Here is a 7,460-nt window from a genome sequence, read left to right on the forward strand (position 1 = left end):
TAAATTCCTTTAAAAATCCCTGGCAGAACCTCTTAGCTGGCCTTTGGACAAGAGTTCACCTTCTCCCCAGGTGGCTGGCCTCCTGAAGAAAGCTCATATTCCTTTCCAATCAAAACTCATCTCTTGAGTATTGGCTTTTCTTTTCTTTCCTTTTCTCTTTTCTTTTCTCCTTCCTTTTTAAAATTTTAACTAGCCTCCAGGCCCAATGTTAGTGTTGAAATCACAACCCCGAGATTAAGAGTTGCATGCTCTACCAACTGAGCCCGCCAGGTGCCACTTGAGCATTGACTTTTCAAGCCCTGGGCAGCCAAATTTGGGATTCACTAACAAATTTTGGCAAGCCATTCAGGAACCAATGCCCCCGTGGCATCCGGTCCCCGCCCACCCCTCCACCCCCCCCCACCCCCCCCCCACCCCCCAGGGAATCCTAAGGCAGAGCAGAGGGCCACGGCTTCCTTTTAGTTTCCTGGGCTTGTAGCTTGGAGGACCGCAGGAGGTTAGCTTCTCAGGGCTAGTTGGTCTCCAGGAGGAAATCTGAGGGATCTGTCCGTACAGCTGATGAGACTATTTTTGTCTCCGGGAAACTCCCTGCTGATTCCTGAACGACACTAGCTGCCAATTTCGCTCTTTGGTTTGACTGGAAAGGAAAGGAGCATTTGGGGGACTTGACAAACTTCTGGACCGGATAAGTCCATCGGAGTGCCTGCTGATGCAAGTTTCTCATTTGTGAAGCATTGGGTGCTTTTGTTCCATTGTCCATGTTTTTTTGTTTCCCATTAGAAAGTCACAGCTTTCAGGAGAAACTAAAAGGGACTTGAATAATGGTCAATTTATTTGGAATTTGGAACAGATCTGTTTTGGTGTGTGTGCAGGGGGAGGGGGTTGTGTTATGTTAAATGTGTGTATAATGGGAAATTCCATTTCTAGCCCACCAAATAACCCACTGGACTGAATTTTGAATAAGTGAAAGGAATATAGGCAGGAACCTATGACTAAGAAGAAGGTGGTCTTTTACTGTAACACAGCTTGGTGGTCCATGTACCATTTAGAGATGAGATGGCCACTAAATGACTCTCTTGGGTTCCTTCCTCCCATTCAGTTGCCTCCAAACAAGGGGTCTTGGTTTGGTTCTCTTAGGAAGCCATTTGGGAGTGCCTGGGTGGCTCAGTCAGTTGAGCGTCCGACTTCGGCTTGGGTCGTGATCTCACGGTTTGTGTGTTTGGGCCCCGCATCGGGCTCTGTGCTGACAGCTCAGAGCCTAGGGCTGCTTCAAATTCTCTATGTCTCCCTCTCTCTCTGCCCCTCCCCTGCTCACACTCTGTCTCTCTTTCTCTCTAAAATATAAATAAAAAATTTAAAAAAAAGGAAGCCATTTGGTTCAGTTAGTGAAACTCCAACTTCGGGGGCAGAACCAGAAACTAGGAAGTGTTCAGTTCAATTGGTGAAGCCCCCAACTTTTAGGAAAGAACAAATGCTAACAGAGATACTCTGGGCTTCATTCAATCATAGTTGTGTGTCTTGTGTGTTCTTTCTGAACCTTTGCCCAGGAAGATTGGGAATACACCTTCTCTTCCCAAAGAAGGTCCATTAGGACGTAATTTAAATAAAAGGTACAGAGAGCTGAAAAACAACCAGACAAAAACCCTGTTTTTCAGGAGAGAGAGAGACAAGAGACAGAGAAAAAAGGGATGTTACTCTAAACTTTGAATCTGCCTCTGGCCTTTCGGGTGGCACCTTCGCACCTCCGCCTCCCCCTCCCCCTCCCCCTCCCCCTCCCCCTATTTCTGTACCTCTGTGGGCACCCGCTCACATAGCTGGCATCCTTGGTGCCTGGGGCATCGTCAGCTTCTGCTCCTCCTCCTCCTTTCCTTATCAAGAAGCAAAAAGCACCCTGAGCTGTTGGGCCCCTCCTGTGAGGTTCAAGCTAAAGCACCTCCCAAATTCCCATGGAGGGATCCAGGGACTCCCCAAACTTAAACCACTTACCTCAGATTTCCCCACAGATGCCTCAAGTAAAAAGTGACAGTGGGGAACAAATTAATTGAATTTTAGTGGACACAGGCACAACACATTTGGTATTAAGGCTAATTCAAGGGTGGGGCGCCTGGGTGGCTCAGTCGGTTAAGCGTGCGACTTCAGCTCAGGTCATGATCTCACAGTTCATGAGTTGGAGCCCTGCTTGGGATTCTCTCTCTCTCTTTCTCAAAATAAATAAATAAAATTGAAAAAAAAAATTAAAAATAATAAAAGTTAATTCAAGGTTTTTGGTTTAATTAAAATAGACATGCTTTTGGAGTTGTCAACATGGAATATGACACAGATAATCAGCTTTTATTCTACCTGAATTTATTAGTTAAAATCATGTTGTATCAGTTGCAATTTGTCAACAAAAATGACTTAAAATGATGGTTGATTTTGTCTGTCTCAAAGTTTTCCTAATTGTTAAGAACAAGTAGTCTGAATAAATAAAAAAGTTTATAGCTTTCAAAATCTTTGGCACCCCAAAACTTTAAAGTTTTTCTAAGTTAAATGATAAATTGGGTTGAACTCATTAGATATCTAATTCTTTTCCAAATGAGATAAAGTACTGAAATATTTACTAAACATAGGCTTATCTGTTTCTCACTCCTTCATAAAGAGAAACTAAAGGTACTTGGGTCTGCTAACAAACACAGTTCATACTTAATTGAAAGAGTGTACAAAAACATGTTTTTAGAAATTATGAAGGTGTTCATAAATTTGCCATCTAAAGAATCTTAGTGTAACAGACAGTTCACAATTGGTTCCTACTTAATTTTCACTGGAGACTAAGGTTTCTAAGAGTTAAAATTCTTCTAAATGTCAGTAAGACTGAAGGAAATAAGGAAAGTAACTCTGTATGTAGGAAAGTAAGAGATGTGTAAGAAAGATATAAGAAATGAGATTACATTTTTGTTGAGGTAAAAGTAATTTTGTCCTAAAATGAGACTGGTTATTTAGACAGAAAAGGCTTAGGACAAAATCTGAGTGAAAAAGAAAAATTGTAGAAGGTTTGTGAAGGGAAAACTTTGGTAAAGAATTTTATTTGTGGTCAAAACTAAGATTGAAATGAATGGATTCTGGGGCACCCAAGTGGCTCACTTGGTTGAATGTCAGACTTTTTATTTCAGCTCAGGTCATGATCCAGAAGTTGTGGGATCAAGACCCATGTCAAGCTCTGTGCTGATGGTGCAGCTTGTTTAAGATTCTCTCTCTCTCTCTCTCTCAAATAAAATTTAAAAAAAGACATTTTCTTCGATTGTCAGTCTGTTCTTGATAAGAAAGTATAAACAAAGTTTTTTTTTTCGTTATCTGCACAGAAAGTTTCTATGTTTGCCTTTATCAGGTCTTTGATTACTTAAGAGAACTAAAACTTCCCAATATTAAAGGAGGTAAGTTTTGCTAACAACTATATAACTTCTGTGTAGAATCTCTTATCGCCATCTTGGCTAAATAGGTAATAAAGGGTGCTTGCCTGCCTCAGTCAGTAGAGTTTGTGACTCTTGATCTCCAGGTTGTAAGTTCTGGCCTCACAATGGGTGTAGAGTTTACTTAAAAAATAATTTTTTTTAAAGATAATTATATATTGAGTGTTATGATAATGATCCTATTTAGGCATGTGCTTTAGAACTTTGAGGGTTTTTTTTTTTTATGTTTATTTTGAGAGTCAGAGATAGAGAGAGAGCACCAGCACATGAGCAGGGGAGGGGCAGAGAAAGAGGGAGAGAGAGAATTCTAAGCAGGCATCTTGATGTCAGCTCAGAGCCCAATGTGGGGTTTGATCTCATGAACCTAACTGTGAGATCATGACCCAAGCTGAAATCAAGAGTCGTATGTTCAACTGAGTGAGCCACCCAGGTGCCTCTAAATAAGTTTTTTTCATTAATTAGGATTGTTTATTTGGTATGTTAAGCGACTTGGGAAACACTGTCAAACAAATGATGATAAACCTTGCTTGAAACTTTGCTGATTCTCTAATGTTTGCTTTTCCACATTTAAAGAAATTTTCTCTTAAGGTATCTATGCCTTATAGAAATATGATAAAATATTCATTTGTGAACATATTGAAACATTTAACTTTTCTCCCTATATGAACCTTCCTGAATCCAGAAACTCTCAGTGAGTATTCTTTCTTTCATGGCATTATAATTATTTGCATAAGTTCAATAAAAATCTGTTCTCCCTGTAACAGGACACCGTGGGAAATATTGGTTATATTACCAAGGTTTTGAGTAGAATGTCAGATTTGAGAAAGACATGAATAGATTCAGATATGACCAGGGAGCTTTAAGGAACTAAGATTGAGTTTATAGAGTCATAAAGCTCCTTGGAGATATTCATGGGATACCTTGCTTACAGAGTTCTCAGCAGCCTTACTAGGTGAGTAAAGAATGTCACTTCCTGGAAGGTGGAGGAAACCTTAGAATATTTGGGGTATCTCAAGAAGAGGAATTCACCCAAATCTATAGGTGTTACAGGCAAATCTGATGGCAAGTTATTGGCTTGGTATCTGGCCTCAGGTCTTATTAAAAGTTCAATCTAGAGATTCCTTATGAAAAGTTCTAGCAAAGCAATTTTGTGTTTTTTGTTTTGTTCATTTGTTTGTTTTGACAAGCAAGTTTTTAAAATTTTTTAAAATATTTTAAAAAGTTTTCCTTTATTTTGAGAGAGAGAGATAGAGAGCAGGGGAGGGGCAGAGAGAGAAGAGAGAGAATCCCAAGCAGGTTCTGTGCTGTCAGCACAGGCTCCGTGGAACCATGAGATCACGACCTGAGCCAAAATCAAGAGTTGGGTGCTCAAATGACTGAACCAACCAGGCGTCCTGCAAAGCAAGTTTTAAAGAATTTATATGGTCAATCACTATTCTTGCTGAGCTTATGTAAATAATCAGACCAAGTCTGTTAAAACTAGACTTGTTTTTCAAATGAATTAGTCTCAATTTGGCTATCTTTGGAAATTGCTGGAAGCCAAGCTACCCAGCCTGAGTGGCAAAGCCTGGGCTGTGGATGGATTGGTGACTGCAGGGCGGCCCACTGACAGTGAAGCTTCTTGTACTCCCGCTTTTAGGTAATTTGGCCTTAAAAGTACCTGGGGTATTGTCTGTTGGGGAATTGCCCTCGGCAGACACCCTGGGGAAAAAAAAAAAAAAAAACATTAGGGAAGAAAATAAGGTTCCGCAAGAAATTGTGCGACCTTGCGTTTAGCCCTTGCCATTCCCCATGGAGGCTCCTCTACTTGCAGGAAGGATAGCCTCATTCATTTGCCAGCAAAGATGGCCAACGAAGGAGAGACGTATGGATCCGAAAGCCCCACTCCGGTAACTAAGGAGTGTATCTATGGACACAGGTCACTCTGACCCCTGGGCCCACTTGGCCCCCAGGAGGCATTCCAGATGATGATTGAACCTAGTCGGTTAAAGTACAGAATGGTTCGTTGGTTCCATTGTGTCTCTGAGAATGTATAAGACATGGGTTTCTAAGGCCCTCTTGGCCCCCTTCCTGGCACCTCGGACCCAGGCGAACACTTTTGTTCTTCAAAACCACGAATGATTCAGGGAAACAACTAAGAGGTCGTGTCCCTGTAACTGTCCCACTTGAGGTGTTGAGAGATAAATGACCTTTCGCGAAAACAGCAAAGCAAATACTTCATAAATTATAGATAAACATAGATACATAATAAAAACAATAAAAGAAATTAATCAATAAGCAAAGGGCAGGAGGGAACGTATGACAAAACAATCATGTTATTCCTTATGGGGTAATTATACAAAGGAACGTTTTCAAAATTAGATAATGTTAGAAAAACATAGATGACGTATGCTACAAGGAAATCACTAGCATATATAATGCCACGTTTACTACAATAAATCGGCCAGTTCAACACACTGCTGTTGTCTGTGTCCATTTTTATTTTCGTTTTGTTTTATTTTCACTTTTTCGCTAACGCCGCTCATCCTTTGGGAACCCCTGGACCTGCTGGAGCCGGACTCCGGCAGGAAATGAGGGTGACTTTAGGAAGAAAAATTATGTTTCAATAACACACCTTTGTGGATGTTAAATTCTAGTCTGATTGTCTTTGAGTGTTTGTTGTTTGCCTAAGCTAGACAACTTGAGGTAAACTTCAGAGAGATTGTCACAATAGCTCACGTATAGACAGTCTTTGTGCTTGTTGCTCTGTGAGGATAATAACAAGCCCCATGGGCATATAATTTGAACAGCTGGACATTGGGATGGACTCTTCAACAACGGTTAACTCAACTATCACCTTGACCAATTCTATGTGGCTGGGATGACAAAACCATTCTTTTGAAGCTGGAGCTCACCCCATTCCATGGGGTTAACTGTGTACTTGTGGAAATAGTGGGTGGCCTCGCTTTTTCTTATGACTGGATTGGATGATGCACTTGGGGATGCCCTTATCTCCTGGGACAAGTCATCTCCCACTTGACAGCGATTCCTGGCACATCAAGTAAAGAAGGCCTTTTGATGGTTTTATGCCTTACCATATTTGTCCCAGGAGCTACCTTTATTGATATAAAATTGCAAGTAGAGGCTTTAGCCAAGCATACAGCAGCCACCTTTAACCAAACCCGACGTGCAGTCACCCACAAATTTGAAATGTGGCTCTCCAAAACCGAATGGCCTTTGGTATCCTGACTGCAGTACAAGAAGGCACCTTAAGGAGAGCTTAAGGAGGCTCTCATTAAAATAGAGTGTTGTGTATATACTCAAAAAATGTAACTGAAGTCATGAAAGATTTAAACACATTACCACTATAGATGCCCTAGCTCTAGATCCTTTTAGCAGTTGGCTAGATTTAATTCCTTCCAAATGGAAATATACCCTATTAAACATTGCTATATTTCCTGTTCTCTTTCTCTTCTGTTGTTTGACTTTTTGCATCCATCAAGCAGGAGCTCATGCTATTCATACAAACTTGGAGATGTCTTTTTTTTTTTTTTTTTTTAAATTTTTTTTTTCAACGTTTATTTATTTTTGGGACAGAGAGAGACAGAGCATGAACGGGGGAGGGGCAGAGAGAGAGGGAGACACAGAATCGGAAACAGGCTCCAGGCTCTGAGCCATCAGCCCAGAGCCCGATGCGGGGCTCGAACTCCCGGACCGCGAGATCGTGACCTGGCTGAAGTCGGACGCTTAACCGACTGCGCCACCCAGGCGCCCCACAAACTTGGAGATGTCTTTAGCGTCCCCCTCAGTGGAAATGCCAGAAACAAGATTCTCCCATCCTGTAAAAAGCTTTATTCCAAAATCCCTAGGTGGTCCCCAGTCAGCAGGAAGTAGCTACAGAAGATGGACCTTCACCCTTAATCTCATAGATATGGAATGATGAAATGGACAGTGGGAAACTAAAGCCCCTTCAAGCCCTTCCCACCAACCTACTAGTCTTTGAGCTTTAACAAGAACCCTTAGCCCAAGTGATTG

The sequence above is a fragment of the Prionailurus viverrinus genome, chromosome B2 (genome assembly GCF_022837055.1).
Source record: "Prionailurus viverrinus isolate Anna chromosome B2, UM_Priviv_1.0, whole genome shotgun sequence".
Classification (NCBI taxonomy): Eukaryota; Metazoa; Chordata; class Mammalia; order Carnivora; family Felidae; genus Prionailurus; species Prionailurus viverrinus.